The sequence below is a fragment of the Ambystoma mexicanum genome, chromosome 1p (assembly GCF_040938575.1).
Source record: "Ambystoma mexicanum isolate Mex_15411 chromosome 1p, UKY_AmexF1_1, whole genome shotgun sequence".
Classification (NCBI taxonomy): domain Eukaryota; kingdom Metazoa; phylum Chordata; class Amphibia; order Caudata; family Ambystomatidae; genus Ambystoma; species Ambystoma mexicanum.
The window spans coordinates 1,156,426,011-1,156,448,871 of NC_090921.1; the positions used below are offsets into that span (position 1 = coordinate 1,156,426,011).

The window sequence follows — 22,861 nt, forward strand, 5'->3', positions numbered from 1 at the left end:
TGGTTGAACTCTACGGAATGCATGGGTTTGATCATGTTAAATGGCTTCATTAAAGGTGACGTCCCAGGTAGTTATTCCTGGACGAACGGCACTTTGCAATCAACCTTATACTTCATATTTACCAGCAAGGCTCTGTTTGATAGACGTCTTCATCTCTCTATAGTTTCGAATGACTACAGTGATCACATTTACCTTAAAACCGTATTTGGTTTCAATTAACTCTATCCAAAACAAGTTTTACCCTTTCCTCTTCTTTTAAAAGTAAATTCTGCAGGCAACCATTTGCAATGGAATGGGGCCACCAGTGGTAATGTTAATGAGAAGGCATCAAACTGTTCAAAATTCTTGGAGTGGCAATATTCCACTTTTATTGTAGATAAACACTATGATTGTTTTGGTTTACCATCTCTCCATTCATCTTGGTAAAACCCATGGACGGGCTGGAATCTCGTCAAGGCATCACCATGTTTACGATTTGAACGTGGTTCATCAAAAAAGGGTGATGTGCACTAAACTTAGAAACATAAAATCAGGCACAATTCATTCTCCTCCTTCTAAGGCTTTACAGATTTAAAAAGTTAAACAATGTTATCAAAATTAGATTACAAATAACTGTGTCTTAAATTATCAAAGAGATGCCGAAAAACAATTCTGGTTTTAAAAAACAAAAATGCAAGATCCTTCTGGCATATAAATTACCTTGCAAGTTCCCAATCAGAACTTAGAGTTTCTGCAGTCTGAGAAAATCAATGGGTTTCCCATTTTAGTAAAGTCTTCAGTACTCAGTCGACGACTATCATAAATACAGCTTTTATGACACATTTTCCCCTAGGTCTATGGTGATTGAGAAGATCAAATTTGTGAAATTGTATAAAAATCTAGTTCTTCACGTGCTTCTAGTCTGAATAATCTTTCAAATATTTTATTCAAGGGCGATTTGATAACTTGGGCATCGATCTTGTCCACTCTTTTTACTGACTAATGTCTCCCCTAACACTTGGTCCACTGCAAATATTTTACCAATCTTTAAAAAGGGTCCTCGCTATGATCCAGTAAATTATAGACCTGTTACAATTATCAATGTGAATAGCAAGATTTTTGCAGCTATCGCTTTAAAACATTTGGAATCTTGGCAAAAGTCGATTAATAAAATTCCCCCATGGCAGACCAGCTTTCACAAACACAATGGAACTTCATTAAATGGGTACATATTGAAAGCAATCCTCGATCAAGTCCAGCGGAATAAACATGACTCTGTTTATTTGGCCAACATCAACATCTATGCAACCGTTGATGCTGTCGATAGAGGTCTCCTGTGGACTAAGTTGCAAAATTGGGGTATTACACAGGGACTACTACGGCTCATTATAGGGCTATACTCCAATACTAATATACAGGTCCTACTAGATCATGAGGATTCATTGTTGAGCTGTATATCAACTGCAAGAGGCGTTTGAAAGGGGCTGCATACTGGCGCCTTGCTTGTTTAACTTATATCTGAGCGACATCAGCTAGTACTTACTTCCCTACAAAGATCCAACATTTAAAACCTTTATGGCTTGCATACGCGGATGATTTTCTTATATTTCATTTAACCCCGATTGGTCCATAACACATTTTAACAGCCTTCTCCAAGTTTGCAGTGATGCATAATTTAAAGATAAATCTAAAATAAATCTAAAATATTGCATTGTACCAATAAGCGAGTAGTTAAACCTTTTACTTGGCACCTTGACTGTGTGCCCCTTTGAGAAAGTAGAGCGCTTTATATACTTTGGGACTTCCTATCTTCGCTAAACAGAATAAAATCTTGGTTAAGGAATGACTGTTTTCATGTGGGTCATCACTATGCAATCAATTGGCACATGTAGACACTGGGTATGGCAGGTGCCATTATTCCCAGTTTGAAAATGTATGAAGGGAAAATTGTACCTAAGTTATGATATGGCTTTAAACTGTTTCCCACCTGGGCCGTCAATCTGCTACCTAGTATTGAGAGCAGGATGTGGACGAGGGGTTTACAAATTGCACAAGGTACACCTCTCCCCGTCACACGCTATTAGCTTGGACTACTATCACTAAAACGCAGGGCTCAGTGGAAGTACCTATCATTTTATTATAAGATATTATGGCCAACTAGGTTCAAGTCACTATATAATGATCTTAATGAGGTGTTGATGAATCGAAGTGATCCTTTTATATGTGAATTCTCTTAAGCCTCTAACCACATACTTGCTGACTTGCGTCTCCTACCGAAGGACCTTATGGAAAATGAATTGAGAGTCAAAAAATTACTCTTTCGTCATGATTGGATTTGTACTATGAATTTGTTTCACTCTTACAAATCACTTGACCATCTGAAGTTGGAAGCCAAGTCAATTGGAAATGTATCTCCATACCTTACTGTGTATCCCCATTGCAGAGTGACGCGTCTGTTTCTCAGGTTTCGTTTAAATCAAATACCCAAGAAGGAGATTTTGACACGCTATGGTATGTTGTTGGCAGACCCGGGTTGTTGTAGGTTCTGTGGTTCAAAGGACACTATTGAAAATATGGAACATCTAATTACATTGTGTGTCAAACTACGTGGTCCTTGAGAACTGTATTCTAGGACATTTTTAGAAATGGTTAATGTAATGACATGCGATTCGTTTATGGAATTTTGCCTAGCTGGCCGAAGTACTTCGTTTGCTTTGGCTGTAACCATTTTTTTTTTTAAAGTTATGAAATTAGAGTGAAGTAATGTATGGAGAAGGTTTTTAGCTTATTAATCATGTCAATGTTATTAAGTCTGAATTTGTAACGGTTATATTTTTCGTGGTATTGTGTTTTCAATATGTAATGGACATTGTTCTGTTTAAGTGATTGTTAAAGGTTTTTTTTAAACTGAAAAAGAAATACAAAAATTGGTTTTCAAAAAAGCTTATACTCACTAAAACCTTTATATTCAAAGCTAGTGGGTGAATCTGATTTAAGAACACATACAATTACCAACACCTCTTTGTTGATGCCCCTAAAGACTAAAGATAAGACCTGCCCTAAAGCAGTGTCCATGCATTACGTTCCTGCCCATTTCTACCTTCAGCGTCAAGAAATCAATTAACACATTTTAGAAACCACACCAGCTCCTCCTCTAGGGAATAAAATTAGTGGAAGGGTATACCGATCCGCAGTTGATGAAAGGAAAGGGGTGGGCCATAACACAACTGTGGAGAGAGGTTGTGCACCCAGTACTTGTATGCCAACTGTTATCTGTTTATTAAAAGGGTCTATCTAATCTCCCACTGTCAAATATTTTTAAAAAACGTATGCAGCCTACCTTCTTGAAATGCGGACATTGTGACAATTATTCCTATGCTCCTACTTTTAAAAAGGACATCTTGGATGAACAGAACCATTACAATACACCTAACCACACCCTCCATCGACCACCTGTACTCATCTCCCACACTCAAATGAATTTAACACATATATCACCATGTCGCTCTGTTTAAATTTAAAACAATCCATAACCACACAATGCATGATTATGGTGATGATTGAAGCATGCAGTGAAATTCTGTGCTACAGCCATTTACAGCACACCCAATCCACCCACGTGCTGACTATTGCCACTCTCTGCAAGTAGAAACATCATGATCTTTGCTCATTCACTCGGTCTCCCACAAAGGCCCATCACGAGGATGGGGTATGAGGGACAAACTAACCCAGACCATTCCCTAGGCCCTGTCAGGATCCCAAATGCCACCCTCCCCCCCTCGCCAGCGGTGTACGTGTTCCTAGACCTGGTCATGCAATCTATCAAGGTGAAACAGGATCACATGCAACGCAGGCAGAGTACATAGATTTGCGCCTACCTCAGAATGCATGCATGATTTAGTGCACATTACAGGGGGGCTGTGCTGTCTCTATCAGGCTGTGTCCAACTTTTGGGCATTAACACCTCTTATCACACCCCGGCAGCGGCATGGCAGGATGCAGGCTCGCTACAAAAGGACTGTGGCGGAAGTTCCCATTGTGCCATTTCCTGGCCGTGCTCTGCACACCAAGATAACCACTCAACCACCTGTATTATCTGCACCTTGCTTGAGAGACCTGCATGGCATGCTTCCTGCATGATGTCTGGCCTTATTCCCCTGCCCATTCAGCCTTCACCTCATCCACTTTTCAGCAGGAAGCGTTGCCAAAAGAATTTAGTTTGAAGGTATTTCTCATGTGCTTCACGCCATATGGGCTGAGGGGTCGAAGAGGACAGTGGTGTGTCCTGGAGTTCTATCTGGGGGCGGTCACTTACATTTACTGATAAAAATAACAAGGTTTGCAATATATATATATATAGCTTGAATGCTTTCATACCCCAGTCTCATTCCGCATTAGAGCTGCAGACAAGCCAGTATAAATCAGATTCACACATATTTCAAGGAAGCAAAGGAATACTTTTTAAAGCAAACTAATTTAAGACTTTCATAACAAGTTTGGCGGTAATCTTGTGGTAAAAACACTGAATTACCACCAAAATCAATTACTGTTACCACCACTCAGTCCCATGTGCTTACCACAGTATTATATGTAGTGGATGGGTGGTGTAATTCTCAATTTATGGAGGAAAAGTGGAGCCTTTAGCTACAGCTCTTTGCTGGAGGTGAATCCTCCAATTTTACACCAAATTCTAAATTCTGTGGTGCAAAAGGTGCCATGTATGGAGTTACAACCACTTTTTGCCCACACCGGCAAACTCATAATGAGGCCCTATGACACTATTCTAAGCCTATGCTTTGAGTGATTGATGCTAACACTTAGGCATTTATAATAATCCATCACTAACATAGCTCTTTCCCCAAGTGCTTTACATAAAACACTCCTATATAAAATGATTGTTACCCGGCAACCAAAATGAATGCTCAATTGTCGACCTTAGAAGGATGAGAGGTTGAGTAGACCTTGTTAATATTAAAAAATTGTGCCTTGCAGAACACACTTAGATCCCAGCAGTGAGCACTTAAACCACTGAGCTTTCTTATTAGTTTATCCTCCTTAAATGTACATACCACAGCCATTGGTAATGCATTGGAACTGGGGGTTACATTTCTTATTACTGTGTTACTGGAGTGCTTAGAAGCAGGAGGAATATGTTATGGCTTACTAGTAAAGATTCCCAAGCTCTGCACCATAGCACAGCAGGCCGTATCACACTCGGAGCATGCCTGGACCACCATGCATGTACAATGTGCATGATGATCATGCTGCTGGAAGGAAATGCTGCGCACTGCCCGAGGCGAAACATGAAAGTGTGTGTTTTATTCAAACTTTAAATCTTTCACATAGCACAGAAACACTGGGGCTTGCCTGGCTCCTGAGTCCTGACACCCAAATGTACCAGCCAACCCTGTGTGTGGCCAGTAAAATGATGCATAGTTATGAAACCATAAGAAAGCATGTTCATGCTGGCACTGCCAGTATCCCCATCTATGAACATTCTCTTTTAGGATTTGTCCATAATGCCAGTAAAACTCTCCTGCCACAAGAAGAAAACATGTTACTACTGCTGCACAGATTACCTGCCCAACCCTCACACCACCATGAAAGAATACTCATGTTGACTTTGCCTTTGATGCCAGTAAAACATGCAATGCTACAGTAAGAAACCATTTCCTTGTTTGGCCTCACATGTGCCTCCACCCAATATGTAAGAGACTCATCATGTTGACTTTGCCTTTAAAACATGGACTACCACAATAAGAAAACATGTATTTGCTGACTGCAGAAGTGCCCCCAAACTCCTCAATGTAAGAACACACATCATGTTGGCATTGCCCCTTATGTGAGTAATAAATGCCATGCTAAAGAAAATGTCCAGTCTGCCTGCTCTATTTAGCTCTAAACCACTGTCCCTCCTCCATGTAATAGGATTCATCAAGTTGGCTTTGCCCAATAATACCAGTAGAATATATTTTACTTTAATAATTTATACTGCGCAAGCCTTGAACCCATAGGCTTAAGGGTAAGAAAACATCCATGACACAATGCCCTTTGCCTGGGCCCCAGCCTCGCATGCACACATTCATACCCATTCATACACCAGCCACTCACCCATTGGCGGCTGGTGATTAAGTTAACTGGAGGGGTGTAAACATTTCCAACAACTATGCCAGAGAATGCGAGTGTAGCGAGGGAGTCCAAACCGACCAAAAGTGGTTTGGGGTGGGGAAGGGTCTCTCTGAGAAATATATCGAATACTAGGTTAGAATTGTGCGTTATAGAGCACACTTTCTGTGAAAAACTGGTTAAAAAGACAATTTGCGATTGGTTTTAACTCAAAAATCCAACAGATGCAATTCAACAACAGTGCACAGGAGCATTTCTATAAAATGCTTTTGCTCTCAATATATGCCAGTATTAAAACATGCTCACGCTGGCTGTGCCCATACATGTCCACTTTGGCAGCACCTATGTATATGCCAGTATTCCCATATAAGAAAAGAACATACTCATTTTGCTTTGCACATAATGCCAGTAATGGTACTATAAGAAAATATGTTCAGGCTGGCTCAGCCAATATATCAGTCAGTCAACAAGTTTATTCGGATTAAATATAAATCCATCAAACACGTAGCAACACAACATACAAAAGCAAATACAATTAATAAACCTTATCAAAAAGTAGTGCATCAAAGAGTCATTTAAGGGAGAGGAGAGGTGTGAACCCAAGGATCCCATCACCCTCAATATAACACCCCTTGACTGGGCCCAGAAGTGTCTGACCGATTGCGACCCAGGGGAGTGAGGTTGGCCCCGGACAGAGGGTAAGTCCCCTGGGTCCGCCTCAGGGGGTGCTCAGGGCGTAAATGTAATAGTGGGCTGATATAAATTACACTCCTCGGTGTCCCTCCCGCCCCTCCCCATAGGCCCAAGACCCCATTCGCCACTCTCCAGTCCCAAAAGATCAATTCCACAATGTCCCCAGAATTCTGGACAGAACTGGCCAATCTGCGACATCCCGCCAAGGATTCCCTGGTCACAGAAGAACAACCTCTCACAGACCTTAGCCAGTGTATGCTTTTGTTGGCAAGAGCTTCCCTGGACTCCTGCAGGTTCCTTTCCATTTTTGGTACCCCATGGAGATACACACATGCTTGTCCATTCCGACCTTGGTAAGGGGGTTGAGGTGGGCCGCCTCTAAACCATGAGCCACTGTGGCTCTTTCCCACGATTTTAGGGTGATAGAAACCAGCTCGGCTATGCCCATAAACCACCCCCCCAATGTGCTGGCTGTTCTTATTACCCCCCACACTGGGACCTTTTCCAGGGGCCGCTTGTGCATTCCCCGTCATCAGGCTGGGACTGGACGAAATTGGGGCCATAGGCTCTGGACTCAATGGGGCTTGGTTCTTGGGGAGTGCCAAAGGTATGTCGATTAGAACCTTACACGCAGCCTGGGTATAGATGGACTCCTCCTCCCTCTGTTCCCTCTGTTCCTTTGCCTGAGTAGCTATAAGGGCTGCGAGCATGTTTCTGATGACAACCAGCTCAGCCAGAACTTGCTTGCACTTACACCCCCAAGTGACAAATCAGCCTCTAAAGGGGGGTTAAAAGCCAACCCTGCTTCCAAGTGGATTGTTTGGTGCTTGGACACCCTTGATGTAGATGAGGAAAGGGGAGGGCTGGCCAATGGACTCGCTGTAGGAATCTGCATATTTCCGAGGCTTCTATTGCACAAGGAAAGATTGCATTCGGGGACATCAACGGATGGGCTGCCCTCGGTACTCGAGCAGACCATAGCCGAGCTAGATGGGGACTTTCCCGGCCCGACACCATTTGTAGGGGTGGGTGGCGAGGTGAGAACTGTGGTGTGATTTTCCGGGGTAAAGCTCGCTGGGGGCGGGCTGCTAACAAATTCACCCAGACCTACAGAACCCCCCTCATGATGCACCAGCATCTCCGTCTCAGGGCAGAGGATTCTTTGGATGGGGAGCCCCTTAGGGGGGCTAAGGCTCGGGGTCAGGGGGAGAGGACAAATTTCTTCAGCAGAGGGTGAGCAGAGCCTTCCTCCGTTAGGCACTATGAAGGCCTGGGCCACCTGAGACTTTGCGGTTCGGTCCTCCCCATTGCGTTGATCCTCATGCAAATTAACCCCATTGAAGGGTAGTAATTCTTCCCTGGTCCCATGTTCGATGACCATGCTGCTTCCCCGTGACAGTAGAGCCCCACAGCCCCCTTCTGTCCACACTTTGGGCGGCGGGGGGGAACAAGTACCGTACTCACCCCCAGTGTTCTGGGCGGTCGTGACCAGGTTTTCAGCCGACACACCCTTTTTAACAACGGGACGTGTCGTCTTTATAACCCGTACCTTGTGCTTAGGGTTGTGCCCACTCTCTTGGAGGGCATGCTCGACGCACACCTTGGGACATGGTGGAGGCAGATGGAAGGGTGAGAGAACTGGAAATGTCAGGGGAGTTTTCCTTGGTGGGCCGTGGGTCTTCATAGCTCTCAGGCTCTTTAGTAGGGACATTTTGGGATCAGCAAGCTTAGCAGACTCGACAGACAGGCCTGGGCAAACAGTCCCTCCGACGTGCACTCCGACGTACACTCGCCTGCACTTACTTCCCTTTTCCTGCTTCTCCTCCTCTCTCGCTGGCGAACCCTGGACAGGCCTCCCGCTGCGGCGCCAAACACCGCGCCCTTGCCCCGCCGCGGGCTTCACCGCTGCGGGGGCTTGTGGCAGCGCTTAAGGTCCAGGGGGCGTGGCCTCCAGGCCAGAAACGAAGGAGTCCCTCCAGGCACCTGCGGCGCCAAACACCGCGCCCTTGCCCCGCCGCGGGCTTCACCACTGCGGGGGCTTGTGGCAGCGCTTAAGGTCCAGGGGGCGTGGCCTCCAGGCCGGAAACGAAGGAGTCCCTCCAGGCACCTGCGGCGCCAAACACCGCGCCCTTGTCAGTGTCCCCACAGAAGACATACTCCTGTTGGCTTCTCCATTCAAAATGCCATGCCACAATAAGAAAACATGTCCACATTGTTTACTCATGCAATAAGACTTATAATGTAATAACATATCATGCTTGCTTAATCATGGATGGCTGTCCATTAAAAAGGTCCTAACACAGTAAGGAATAGCTAGACTGCCTGCACCCAAATGCCAGTAAAGCCAGGTAGTAACATATCATGCTTGAAGTTTGATGTATCATGATTGTATGCAACAAAAATGCACAAACCCCCTGCAACCCAAAAACCCCTCCCCACCCGCCACCAAACCCACCCCTCAACCCACACCTGCCAAAATCAGCTCCTCAACTGCGGTCCCAGCAAAAACGCACTTGTAAGCGCAGGGACTGTATTAGGCCTGAACAAGATGGAGCTTCGCTTCAGTAAAAATGGTCTTGCCAGAGTGCCATTCAGTGTAGACTTGGCGCTCAAACTTTCCTAAGTGGAGGAAGTTCTCTGCCCCGACTACCACAAGTATATAGAACGCTGTGCATTTAGAGTCTCAATATGTGCAGTGATATCGCCTTCACAAACTGCATCTGAAAGCTGTCCTTTGCTCACCAGGACAGCCCAAACTCAAACATTGAAACAGTACAAAGCTGTATATACGTCTCATGCTTTGTACACATTTTACTGTCAAGATGACTTTTCTGACAGATTAAATGAGCATAATACCAAGTGTGCTTTGTATGCTCAGTACGATTGCACATTTTAATTACTATCACAGACATGTTTGATAAATCGGCGGCCCTTTTTATGTTCCCAAAATGCACTTTGTTTTTATGCAAAGCAGCTACCATCCAATATTCAGGGCACCCACATTATTCAACACCTAGCTCTACCTCTCAGTTCCAGCCACACCACTGACAATCTGCCTCCCCCACCCGATCGTGCCCTTGTCCATTTCCAGCACTACACTACACACAGCACACATGGGCACCCATTCACACAACATTGCCTCTCATTTACGCCATTCACACTGGCAACCATACACCAAGGGTGATGCGCGAATCCTGTGGCTTACCCCCAGAAGGATATGCACAATAATGTATCACAAACATGTGTGTCAGTGGATTACAGATAGGTAGGTGGGGGGATTAACACCTGAAGAGTATCAAGAACACTAGCTCACACATATTGCTTTGATGGTCCATTGCCGTGCCCAGGTTACACCGTCCGACTTCTATCTTTATGGCAATCAAACAGCACCTGTACGCTTGGTAGGAAACCGGACTGACCTGTAAACCCCCAAAACCTTATTCACCTGGGAGATATGTAAACAATGTTGGGATGTTCTTGATAAGAGTGATCCAGTTCCAATAATTGTCACATATCTGTTAAAATTTGACACTAGCAAAATGACCCCTTCTAGTTCTACAGATAAACTACCATCAACCAAAAATCACACAAAGGTCATCCTTGGTCAACCTCACTATAGTGAGCAGACGTCTGAGTTGTATACCGGCCTCCTAAGCATTTTGTGACTGAGCTTGTTTGCATTGTAAACCTAGGAAAAATGCACATGTTGGCAACTCTAAAACCAGTTTCAATTAGACCCCTCCCCCTGTCATTTTACCTTAAATGTGATTACGCTCAGGCATTTTAAGTGCAGAGGTAGTTCCACCTTATCTCACTACACCGGACAGCCTGCTCTTTTAGCCCTGCCTGCTGCCCTGGCAGACATTGCACCTTTTGAGGGCTAATGCCTGCAAGACTCCTATCCAGGGGCGTTGCTAGGTCTGTAGAAGACCCGGGGCTACGCTGATGTCGGAAATGTCGGGACTGGGGGCTAGCTAGCCTTTTGGGTGTAGCTCCTGAGATTCTATCCGGGGCTACAGCCAAAAGACCAGGGGCTATAGCCCCCTTAGCCCCCCCCTAGCAACGCCTCTGCTCCTATCTCCAGTGATACCCACTTACAGAGGCCTTAATTTGTCCCCCAGACCTTTCCCGGCAGGTGAAAGCCGTTACCCGGGGGAGAGAGGAAGTGTCAGGGGCCCCTTGCGGGAGCTATTGTTACTGCAGCCATTGTAATTAAAGAGGCAGCAGCAGTAGCATGTTTTCTTCTTGTGGCAGGAGGGTTTTACTGGCATTAATGACAATGCCATAAAGAGGGATACTGGCAGGGCCAGCATGAACATGCTTTCTTATGGTATCATAACTTTGCATAATATTATTGGCAACACACAGGGTTGGCTGGTACATTTGGGTGTCAGGGCTCAGGAGCCAGGCAAGCCCCAGTGTTTCTGTGCTATGTGAAAGATTTAAGGTTTGCTTAAAACACATACTTCCATGTTTCACCTAATGCAGTGCGCAGCGTTTCCTACCAGCAGCATGATCATCATGCACAGTCTAGAGGTGGAGCCAAGTAGTCCCACTCAAAGCTCCGCCCCCATGCTGCCTATATGTTGGAAGCCAAAATGTGAGATAAGAGTAACAGTGAAAATACCAATACCGAAAAGAATCCTGGAAGTAAGGTACCCACTGAGAAAGCCATACATGCACTCACAACAATATGATGGCCAGCTGAATGAAATCGCAGAAGAAGTGTGAAAACTGAGCAAAAGAGAAGATTGGTGACGTCATGTGATGCAGGACTGACGCACCAAGACGAGATGCAGAGACGAGAGAACATAAACATTCTATAAAGATGTAAGGAGGAGGTGTTAAAGATGAGCAACATGTTGGGTTCGGAAGAAGATGCTCATGCTACAGAAACAATGAGGAAAACGTCAAGTCATTTTTGATTGTACAGATGCAGTAACGCAAGTAGACAAAGTATTCTTAAAGGCTAGCTACATAGTGAATAGATTGCGGCGATCTGCCAACCTATATGCATAGGAATGTATGGACTATGGATGATTCCACAACGCAATTCAGCAGAGCGGGACTCAGTAAATAAAAAGGCTTTTTTAGTGTGTCGCTCTTAGAAATCGAATGTTAACCATAGAGGTAAATTCAAGAGAGGCTCGGCTGGCCCAGCACCAGGAAGTCAAGGACACTGTGAGCCTGAATGTTCATGCAGTAGTTACAGAACGTGTGAAAATAACAAACTCCCATCTAAGGTGATGAACAAGAACATTAAAGACGTCAGAGGTTCATCATTTAATAGCATTTCAAATACAGGAAAGCTCTGAAACATTGTCTGCAGTCACATGGGCGGGTGAAAATAGATACTAAGTTGAGCTGTATCAAAACCAAGAGACAAGTATACCTGTACTCCCCTCTATCTCAGCCACAAGTAACATTCCTAAGGCCAGTGATCAAAGGGATAATTGACAGGCAGACTGCAAGAGTGATGATGGATGGCAGACTAATTGGTGGGAAGCTATGGTTATGACCAGCCCACCAGCACCTGGAAGCCAGCCTGCGTGCTGCTAGTCTGTGTGGAATAGTACAGAGGGGTACAAGGGTGCCAGCCAATTGTAGAGGGACACGTAATAGAGAGTCCTATCGTTTGTATAACCAATAGGATGTCATGTATTTTTTGATGTATTTGGTGACTTACTCTAGAGAAGGGCTGAGTTGCCCCACCTGATGTTAGAGACCCAATCACTTTCCCAGACAAGTATGGAACGTATACCTACATATTCCCTTTAAGCCAATCACTTTCCAAAGTAGGTTTTTGTAGTTTGCCACGTAAATTGACGTCAATGATGGTGAGTTTTTGCTACATAACTGCTTTTTTCAATGAAACTCACTGAGTAAGAAGATCGAGCAGATGTTCATTGATCTCCTTGTTTTAGACAATTGATATTAAATCAGACTTACTTTGCCAACTTCCTGAGTCAGTCTGATTATTGATGTTTCAGTATATTCTGCATCCCCATCTATCTCAAAGTATTTCTGCCTCGACTGAAAGGCCTATTGTGTTGGTTACACGGGTTCAACATTGTACATGCATGATGGTCCAGGCATGCCCTGAGTTTGGTGCGGCCTTTGCTATGTTGCTGAGCTTGGGGGAGGGGTGATGCAGCATGGCTTGCAGGGGGCCCCCATATTTTGTGTTATGCCACTGCTCTCCCACCGAAGTCGGCAAGATTCTGCCTGGGTGCCTTGACCACCTGCAGAAAATACATGAATGGTGGGAGCTGTGAAAGCTTGTGTACATTTCCTTCCTGGCTATCTTACCTCTTCAGTACGGCACGCAATCAATTAGCGGCCCCGGGTCATGCCAGAGATGCAGGTCAGCCTCACTACACGGTAACATTTTGTATGACCCCAGCTGTGACTCTCAAATGTTGCCCACAAGGACTCTGACCAATACCCTTTATAAATCCTCCGGGATACCACCAAATGGATTTACAGTTACCACCACCTGGTCCTGTGGATTTACCACAGGATTACAAGGGGTGGTAGGTGGTGTAAATCCCCATTTTCTGAAGTCCATAAGTGTCTTTTGGGGATTTGTGGCGGAATTACCACCGGCGAAATTACAAGTGGTAATTCTGCAGATTTTTGGAATTTGGATTTGGATTTTTTGGTAATTCCACCAGTGGTAATTCTGCCAAAACTTGTAATTAGGTGGTGCAGGGAAAACTGAGGTAATGCAGTTACCAACACTTTTTTCTAAAACCTACAAACACATAATAAGGCAAGAAACACAGAAAATGGACGCTGTTGTGAAATAGCACTCTTTGAAGATGAACATGGGTGTTCAGACACTCAATTGTCACAAAGTCAATGGGCCTCATTACGAGTCCGGCGGTAGCCGTGCAGCAAAAATCAGCAGGCTGCAGCCGGACCCGTAATACTATTCCGCCTCCATAATTGCTGGAATCACCAGGGCATTACAACCGCGGTGACCCGGTAATTCGGGAGGCGGAATTTTGTAAATTCCCATGGAGTCCCATGGGACTCAATGGGGATGGGGACCATAGAAACATAAGTTCTGTCTATGACAGAGACTGTGTTTCCATGTCCGCCTGCAGGCGGGTGGTGTTACTTCCGCCAGGTAAGACCTGGCGGGAGTGACACCTCCGCCTTCAGGGCTCCTGAATCAGCCGGTCCGGAAACAACGGCGCGGCGGATTTACCGCCACCGTTGTTTCCGGACCGGCTGTCTTAAATGAGGACCAATGTTCAGGAAAATGTTCTATTGGAAAAAGGAAGAGAATGGGAGGTAAACCTTTACTATGGTCCCAAAACATGGGACAGCGGAACAAGGCCTCTTCGCAGTATATTATTTTTCTATCATAAGGATTCAACAGCATTGAACCATGCTTTCTGGTGTAGAACCTGATGTCTTGATGTTTTTGGCATTGAGCTGAACTCTAGTCATGGATCAACAGCGGCAGGTGCTGACAATACAGTGCTGTTCGGCAGCGGCTTGCGAGTCAAAGCCACTAGGTATGGCAGTTGTTTCAGTGATGCTGAAAGACATTTAGAGTCTCAGATGTAGAGACAGTGGAGCTCAGTGTCAGCTTTGAGTGAACTCAGAGATGCAGAGGCTATCCGATGTCAAGATCAAGGATCATTCCAGTGGTTACCTTGCAGCAGCTTGGACATGCACAAACCAATGTCAAGGGAGTTTGGAAATGCAGGGAGAGCCAGGGGTCGCTTCCTTAGTTCTGCGGTTGATGGGAGAATAAATCCCAGGGCTGCAAGACAAGGTGAGTCTTTTCATTGTTCTTCCACTCCAGGCAGCTTGCCTGGCACCTGCTTAGGTTTCATTCACTTCCAGTGTCAGCAGCCTGTTCCAGTGCAGCCACAGACCACAGTGAGGCCTTGGTCCAACAGCAGTCCCCCCCCCCCCGACTGTTCCCAGGGATGGCTAGCAGACAGGGCTTTCCTCTGCCTTTGATCTCTTCTGTAGTCATCTCCCTGGCAGCCTCCCACCCACTTTCGCTCATTATCCCTGGTTGTCCCTCGCCGATAGAATGACCTCCCACTGACATCAGAGATAGCTTAACAGCGCTTAGCAGAGGAATCAAGACCAGACTCAAACTCCTCCTGTTATCCAGCAAATTGGCATCCCACACCACCTCTATACAGACCACTAACTGACCCCTGATCACCTCTGACCATGCCACACTTCCCTGTGGCCTGTGTAAATATGCACAAAACAGCACGCTCACACACTTGGCCTTTAGTATATAGCGTATTTATGGATGGTCTTACTTCAGCTCTAGCATTTGTCCACCTTTACCACCCCATCATCACCTGGTTTCTTCAATAATATTGTTTTCATTATGATATACTGACTTCTCAATAAATACAAATACAAATCATAAAATGGAAAACACAACAGTTACACCACCTCTTCTCAGTGGATAACAATATGACATGGACTCTACCGCTTCAGTCTAGCCCTAAAGGTCCAACGAAAAAACTAATCAAGTGCTACAAACAACCTGCCCCTTCGTAACTTACTGATTCATCTTTCAATCAACCAGCAGGAACTTCTTGATGAATTTTGGCATTCAGGGCACAGAAACCATTGCCTCTCCCCCCCATGACACCAAAGAAATGAAGGGATCCAGAATCTCTAGTGATGCCCCCCCTTAATGTAATCACAAACCACAGCTTGATATGCTACCCCACAGCCATCAAAATATGCATGGGTACTCATTTCCAGCCTCCTTGCACTTCTCAGACTCACAGGAATCAGAATAATAAACAAGTAGCCTTTCAAGGGCAACATTAGCAGCCCACGGCCAGGGAACAGGACACATAGCAAAATAGCAGGCGCAGGAGGGTCTAGTCTTAGATGCAGGGCACTGATCTGTAGCAGTATGTACAAGGTACGCACCCGACATAGGCAGAGGACTCTAATTAGCACTCTAACAGAATGTACAGGTGCTCAAGCATGAAGAAAGATTGGATTGAATAGATAGTGGATATAAATCAGAAGCTACCAGAAAGGTGCATGTATGCTAACACAGACTGAGGTTAGAAGAGAGCTATTGTTTTCAAGTGGTATTGATAGTAGAAGAGAACACATGACTTTGCGATGTGCGATATATCAAGGCCACTATTATTAAACATGAAGCAACACTAAACATGAAACAACGGCCTCATTACGAGTTGTGCGGTCCGGGTAAAATGCGGAAGAGAAACTGTTACTGCCGCATTACTGCACTGCCCAACTAGGAGTTGGGTGGAAAGTTGGAGGATTCACCTTCAGCTAGGAGCTGGAAGTAAATCTGCCACCAAATTTTGACAGAATTACCGCCGGCGGAATTACCGCCACAGTAATTCTGCTGCAATCCTCCATGGAGTCCAATGGACTCCAATCACCACCACTTGTAATTTGGCGGCAATACCGCTAGACCAAGTGCAGGCAATGGTGATACAGTTTGGTGGTATCTCAGCCGATTTACCACTGAGATACCACAAAACACCTAATGAGGCCTATATATATATATATATATATATATATATATCCATGAGTGAAACTTCTTTGAAGAGCATACCCTGAGAACCACATCACTCTTAGGTGGTGGCCATTTTGAAATTCTTAGAAAATGGCAATCGGACACCACAAGCTTAAATGAGGTGCTCAGGATTACACACCTTGGTTAAGAGGTGAAGTCGGGATTTAAGGCAATGTGCCATTTCTAAACTTGGCAAATTATTTCCCAGTTCTTATCATAGAGCAAGGAGCAATCATTTGTACATGTTTGACTTTCATGGGCTAAAATAATACCCCGTTTTTTTAGAACTGACTTGGAAACTACACACATCAGATAGCCCAACTTCACAATATTGCAAAACAAAATTTTATAGAAGCATGTTACACAAAGAGAATGTTTCTGGCTTCTTGCCCTCCATAATCAACGGAAGTATAAAAGTACCAGAATATTAATTGATGTGAGTTTAAAAGATGACATCTAGGTTTTTATGGTATATTTTAAAGCTTTAAATACACCTAACACACAGACTTTCTGGCTGTTTTTCATGATGTGCAGAAGGCCCTTTGAAATTGTATGAGAAAGCGACCCCTTTCAAATGCCCAATAAGCACACCTGATAATATTCTCGTCAGAGGACTATGATCGGCTTTCTTCTGTCTATGACATCTTCACTCAAATGGCCTGCATGGAAATAAAGGTCGAGTGATGGGCTAAACAATGCCACCAGCGCGTGAGAAGGCAACCTTCTCACAGAAGGCTGAAGAGTACTACACAGTGAGACAAGATGATACGTGCAGGATGACTGCACCAGGATCACTGCATCTTTTTCTAGCAAAAAAAGGATATGAACCTCAGCTGTTTAATTTCAAGTTTCTAGTTGCTAGTTGCTAGTTTTTACAACCCTGTTTGGAGGAACCAAGCTCGAGACCTGCATCCCACTGATGGTATGTTACTTTTTATAGCTAGCACTGTCTAATGAGGTACATTACAGTCACAAAAGTAAATATAAATGTGAATTTATCAACCTCAGACATTGGAAAGGCTAAATCTGCAATGCTGGAATTTGGTACTTTAATCCGGTTTATAAACGCCAATCTCTGTAATGAGTGTTTACCATCCTGAGCTATTGTCTGAAAAATCGTGGCACTCAAATTGATCAATACGCATTTCAACTTTCAGGATTTCATATGATCAATATATTCCCAGCAGATGTGCGAGAATGCTACAGAAGTTATGCTAAATTGAACGGACAAGCTGGGGCAGCGTCGCACAAATCAGCGCAAATCAAAAAAGCGCAGAGGATGCACTTTTTTCATTTGAGCTCATTTCAGAAATTTGAAGGTCAGCTTATTCTCAAAAGTGACTTGCGTGTTTCAGGGGTGGCTGAAGAGTAGTGCAAAGATGCGCTGCCCAGACCCCTTGAATACATTAGTGTCAGGAGTGTGCTCCCGACAATCAGGTAGTGCAGGCTCCAAGAACCCATGTGGGTGCTTGGCGTGCATTTCAGAGTGACAGTCCCTCAAAGGGCCTGCCAATGTGAAATGCAGTGTAAAAAAAAATACAAATCCATTTCTATCCTTGATTGAAAGATACTAATGCAAGTTGGAGAGTGTTGACTGCTGCTCTCCCCGCTCAAAAAAGAAAATGCATGAAACCTTCAGAAATGAACTTATTGGGAATTCTCCTGGACCTAATCCAAACACCGACAACGGAAGGTCTTTAATTTTTGAGGTTTTGTGGATTCAGGATGTGGAATGAAATGTGCAAAAATGCCCCCTTATTTGCACAAATGAGCAAAGGCAGTGAACAAGGGAATCTGAGTGTGCACGTCTAAGATTCACACAATTCAGATTCCCTTTGTAGATTTATGTGCACCTTTTTTGACACAAGTGATGAGATGCGCTCGTGCATTTCATCAGCTGCACCAAAAACTGTTTTGACAATTTGGCCCACTGTACGCACAACAGTGAACAGAGAAAGCTTTAGAGGATTTCATTTAATTGTTCATTTCTAACACACTTAATACCAACGAGTAGTTACAAAGTCCTGGATCGGGATTCAAACCTGTGTTGGGCTGCATGGTCGTGCTTCCAAGACAAACACATTTCCCCTGAGCTATCCTTCCTCCATTGATCAGAGCTGGATTTGTGAATAACCTCCATGCAGAAGGTTTGGAGCATCAGCCACACACCATAAAACATCCTGGAGTGTTAATAAAAATGGGCTATGACTTCTTTGAATCAGTTAGCTACGGGTGCCTCCTCTCTCCCATGGAAGGAGCCAGGGGCATGAGCCCCATTTGCCCTCCCATAAAGATGTCTCTGCCTACCGCACTTTCACACTACACATGCAGACCACAGTACGCACACGGCTGCTTTATGTCTGTTAGCAATACCCCAATCAGAGGAACCTCAACTGAGAGGCGCAGAGCTCAGTGCATGGCCCGCTCAGAGGAACCTCAGCGGAGATGCGCAGAGCTCAGTGCATGGCCGGCTCAGAGGAACCTCAATGCAGATGCTCAGACGAATCTCAGCAGAGATGCTCAGAGCTCAGTGCATGGCCCGCTCAGAGGAACCTCAGCGGAGAGGCGCAGAGCTCAGTGCATGGCCGGCTCAGAGGAACCTCAGCGGAGATGCTCAGAGCTCAGTGCATGGCCGGCTCAGAGGAACCTCAGTGCAGATGCTCAGACGAATCTCAGCAGAGATGCTCAGAGCTCAGTGCATGGCCCGCTCAGAGGAACCTCAGCGGAGAGGCGCAGAGCTCAGTGCATGGCCGGCTCAGAGGAACCTCAGCGGAGATGCTCAGAGCTCAGTGCATGGCCCGCTCAGAGGAACCTCAGCGGAGATGCGCAGAGCTCAGTGCATGGCCCGCTCAGAGGAACCTCAGCGCAGATGCTCAGACGAATCTCAGAACGTGTTTGTGGGGGGTTATGTGTATAGCCAAAGTCGGCTTCAAAGCTCTGAGTGGGAACTTTAGGGAAAACCTCAGAACTGTCGCATTGGAGCTGTACTGGGTAATTGTGGCTGAAGGGATATTCAGGGAGCTGTGGCCAGGAACTTAAAGGGACCCGATGAATGGGAAGAGTGAGTGATCAGCTAAGACGGCTATTTTCTTTTCTTATGTATTGTTTGATTAATAGGTGTGACGCTACAGCAACGACACCATATGCGTTACAAAAAATGCACATTAAGGCACTTGCTATCATTAAAGAGTTTTGGCCGTTTAGGAGGGTCTTTTAGCAACCGTTGTGCCTAAATTACCTTGTGTGGTGCACCACTAACATGACGCAGACAATTCATTTCCCAAAACCTAATCTCAACTTGCAAAATGACACCTTATTAAGAAATACAAACAGCATGTCAAAGTATTTGCATACTTAAACCAATATTGCCACTTTAGTTTGTGCATACGTAAAATTATTTTCCTGTCCACTCTCCCCCCCCTCCCCTCCCCCCAATCTTACTAGAGACGACGCATACCTTTGTGGAGTATACCAGGGCGGCGATCCCGATTGGTGGGCAGCACAAGAGGGTGGTGAGTATGGAGTACACCAGGTGGTCTCTCTCGCGGGGCAGTGGTGGCGTCACCGTGACTTCCGGGGACACACTCTTCTCCAGGGTGTAACTGTCACTGCTGGGAGGCTCCAGGTTCTGGTCTGCAGGTACGATGGCCATGTTTTCCGCTTCTCCTTGACGCACAGTGAATGCTTCCACATCTGCCAGAAATCCACTGCTAGCGTGATCTCTCTCACGCTGGCCTTGGGCTGCGTCCACTCTGACGTGTAGACGGGAAGTGAATGGCTAGCGGTGGGATTTGCCCTGCCTATCATCTCTTAAAGAATGTCTTTACTGCTCAGTAACTGGTTGTACTGGTGTGCTCATCGCTGAGTCCAAAATTAACTGCAGGTGAACGGCTTCGCATCACCTCCTTGGGCACACATCGCAATGCACGTCGCTGTCACTACGTGCTTCTCCTTTGGCCTAGTCCTCGAAGTGGGGCTAGTCTTACCCCTCCTTTCCAAGGAGGCCGCAAACGCGAGGAGGACGTAGAGAGAAACCTCTGGCGGTATTTCTGAAGCACTGCATCGCTTTGGCTCGATAAAGCAAGGCATGGGATGGCAGCTGGTGACGCACCCATATACCCCCAGAATATGGGGCTGCGCAGCAAGGCCTTAAGAAGGAAAGTGCCACAAGGCCTGACCCCCCACTCTACACATGGATACATTTGCTTGGTTTTCAAAATGGTATGGTTTGCAGTCCTTAAATGAATTGTTGTAACCTTAATCTGGTCTTCTAACCTCTAAATGATTATTGTATTGTTCCTGTATATACACACACAGCAATGTTGTCAGTTTGCCCTTGCTGCTAAGAAAAACCTCGTATTGAGTAGAATCAGTACCAAGAAATTGTATTACACATATGGTCCAAAGAAACACTGACACACTATGTATTGTACATATAAATGGTTAATTTAAATACAAGTAGGGCAAGATAAATCTTGGGGGAACTAAGTACTATCACATTATATATAACCACAATTATAAAAACACAACACTATGCATGAAGGTGCACAGACCAAAACATTTAACCTTATTTGGAACCCCTAACAGTAGTTCTAGGGAAGTCAAAACCAAAAGTTAGTTTTGCATTACTTATAGTAATACAAGGGTAGTAGACCCTAACAGTTCTACTGTGACGCTCAGTTAGAAATCACATAGAAAGTCAACTGGACAATATACTTTTCAGAATAGTGAAACACTTATTCCAGGAACAGTATATACCTATAACTCTGATTCAGGATAACACAGTTATTCTAGGGGAGTTTGACCTTGGGGTGTAATATTCAATTACAGTTGCTTTTCAGTTCACAGACTAACAGCTATGCTAGGTAAGTAAAACCTATATATTTTTGTAAGGAGCTACCAGCAGCCTAAAAGGTAAGTATGCAAAACAAAAGAGGTGATGGTTGGAAGGTTTAGAATAAATCGCAACCTCTGGCATTGCTCTGGGCAACCCTCCAGACCATCGTTCTTCGCCTGCCAAGCCATTACAAAAGGGGAAAGACCACATGCAAATCAGGCTTGGTCCCACCCCCAAAGGGGTAGTCCAGCCCGAACTGCTAGGTCATATCCCTTCTGCACGAGACCACAAGCATCCCCAGACATGTTTCAACCTTGTTGGGCGGCATCAGTGAGGAGTAGCTTGGGTCTCTAGGCCCAGCAGGCACGGGACCCACGTCTGGGCATACCCGTCCCACTCGGGGTGACAAAAGCAAAACAAAAGAGGTGATGGTTGGAAGGTTTAGAATAAATCTCAACCTCTGGCATTGCTCTGGGCAACCCTCCAGACCATCGTTCTTCGCCTGCCAAGCCATTACAAAAGGGGAAAGACCACATGCAAATCAGGCTTGGTCCCACCCCCAAAGGGGTAGTCCAGCCCGAACTGCTAGGTCACATCCCTTCTGCACGAGACCACAAGCATCCCCAGACATGTTTCAACCTTGTTGGGCGTCATCAGTGAGGAGTAGCTTGGGTCTCTAGGCCCAGCAGGCACGGGACCCACGTCTGGGCATACCCGTCCCACTCGGGGTGACAAAAGCAAAACAAAAGAGGTGATGGTTGGAAGGTTTAGAATAAATCTCAACCTCTGGCATTGCTCTGGGCAACCCTCCAGACCATCGTTCTTCGCCTGCCAAGCCATTACAAAAGGGGAAAGACCACATGCAAATCAGGCTTGGTCCCACCCCCAAAGGGGTAGTCCAGCCCGAACTGCTAGGTCACATCCCTTCTGCACGAGACCACAAGCATCCCCAGACATGTTTCAACCTTGTTGGGCGTCATCAGTGAGGAGTAGCTTGGGTCTCTAGGCCCAGCAGGCACGGGACCCACGTCTGGGCATACCCGTCCCACTCGGGGTGACAAAAGCAAAACAAAAGAGGTGATGGTTGGAAGGTTTAGAATAAATCTCAACCTCTGGCATTGCTCTGGGCAACCCTCCAGACCATCGTTCTTCGCCTGCCAAGCCATTACAAAAGGGGAAAGACCACATGCAAATCAGGCTTGGTCCCACCCCCAAAGGGGTAGTCCAGCCCGAACTGCTAGGTCACATCCCTTCTGCACGAGACCACAAGCATCCCCAGACATGTTTCAACCTTGTTGGGCGTCATCAGTGAGGAGTAGCTTGGGTCTCTAGGCCCAGCAGGCACGGGACCCACGTCTGGGCATACCCGTCCCACTCGGGGTGACAAAAGCAAAACAAAAGAGGTGATGGTTGGAAGGTTTAGAATAAATCTCAACCTCTGGCATTGCTCTGGGCAACCCTCCAGACCATCGTTCTTCGCCTGCCAAGCCATTACAAAAGGGGAAAGACCACATGCAAATCAGGCTTGGTCCCACCCCCAAAGGGGTAGTCCAGCCCGAACTGCTAGGTCACATCCCTTCTGCACGAGACCACAAGCATCCCCAGACATGTTTCAACCTTGTTGGGCGTCATCAGTGAGGAGTAGCTTGGGTCTCTAGGCCCAGCAGGCACGG

General features: G+C 45.6%; 1 long non-coding RNA gene across 1 annotated transcript in view; it reads right to left on the reverse strand.

The window, feature by feature from the left end:
- LOC138570224 (uncharacterized) overlaps window positions 1-20,266 on the reverse strand; it is a 162,786-nt gene extending 142,520 nt beyond the window's left edge. The window contains exon 1 of the long non-coding RNA XR_011303430.1: window positions 19,809-20,266. This is a non-coding gene — a long non-coding RNA (uncharacterized lncRNA). The remainder of the gene's footprint in view (window positions 1-19,808) is intronic.
- Window positions 20,267-22,861: the final 2,595 nt, after the last annotated feature.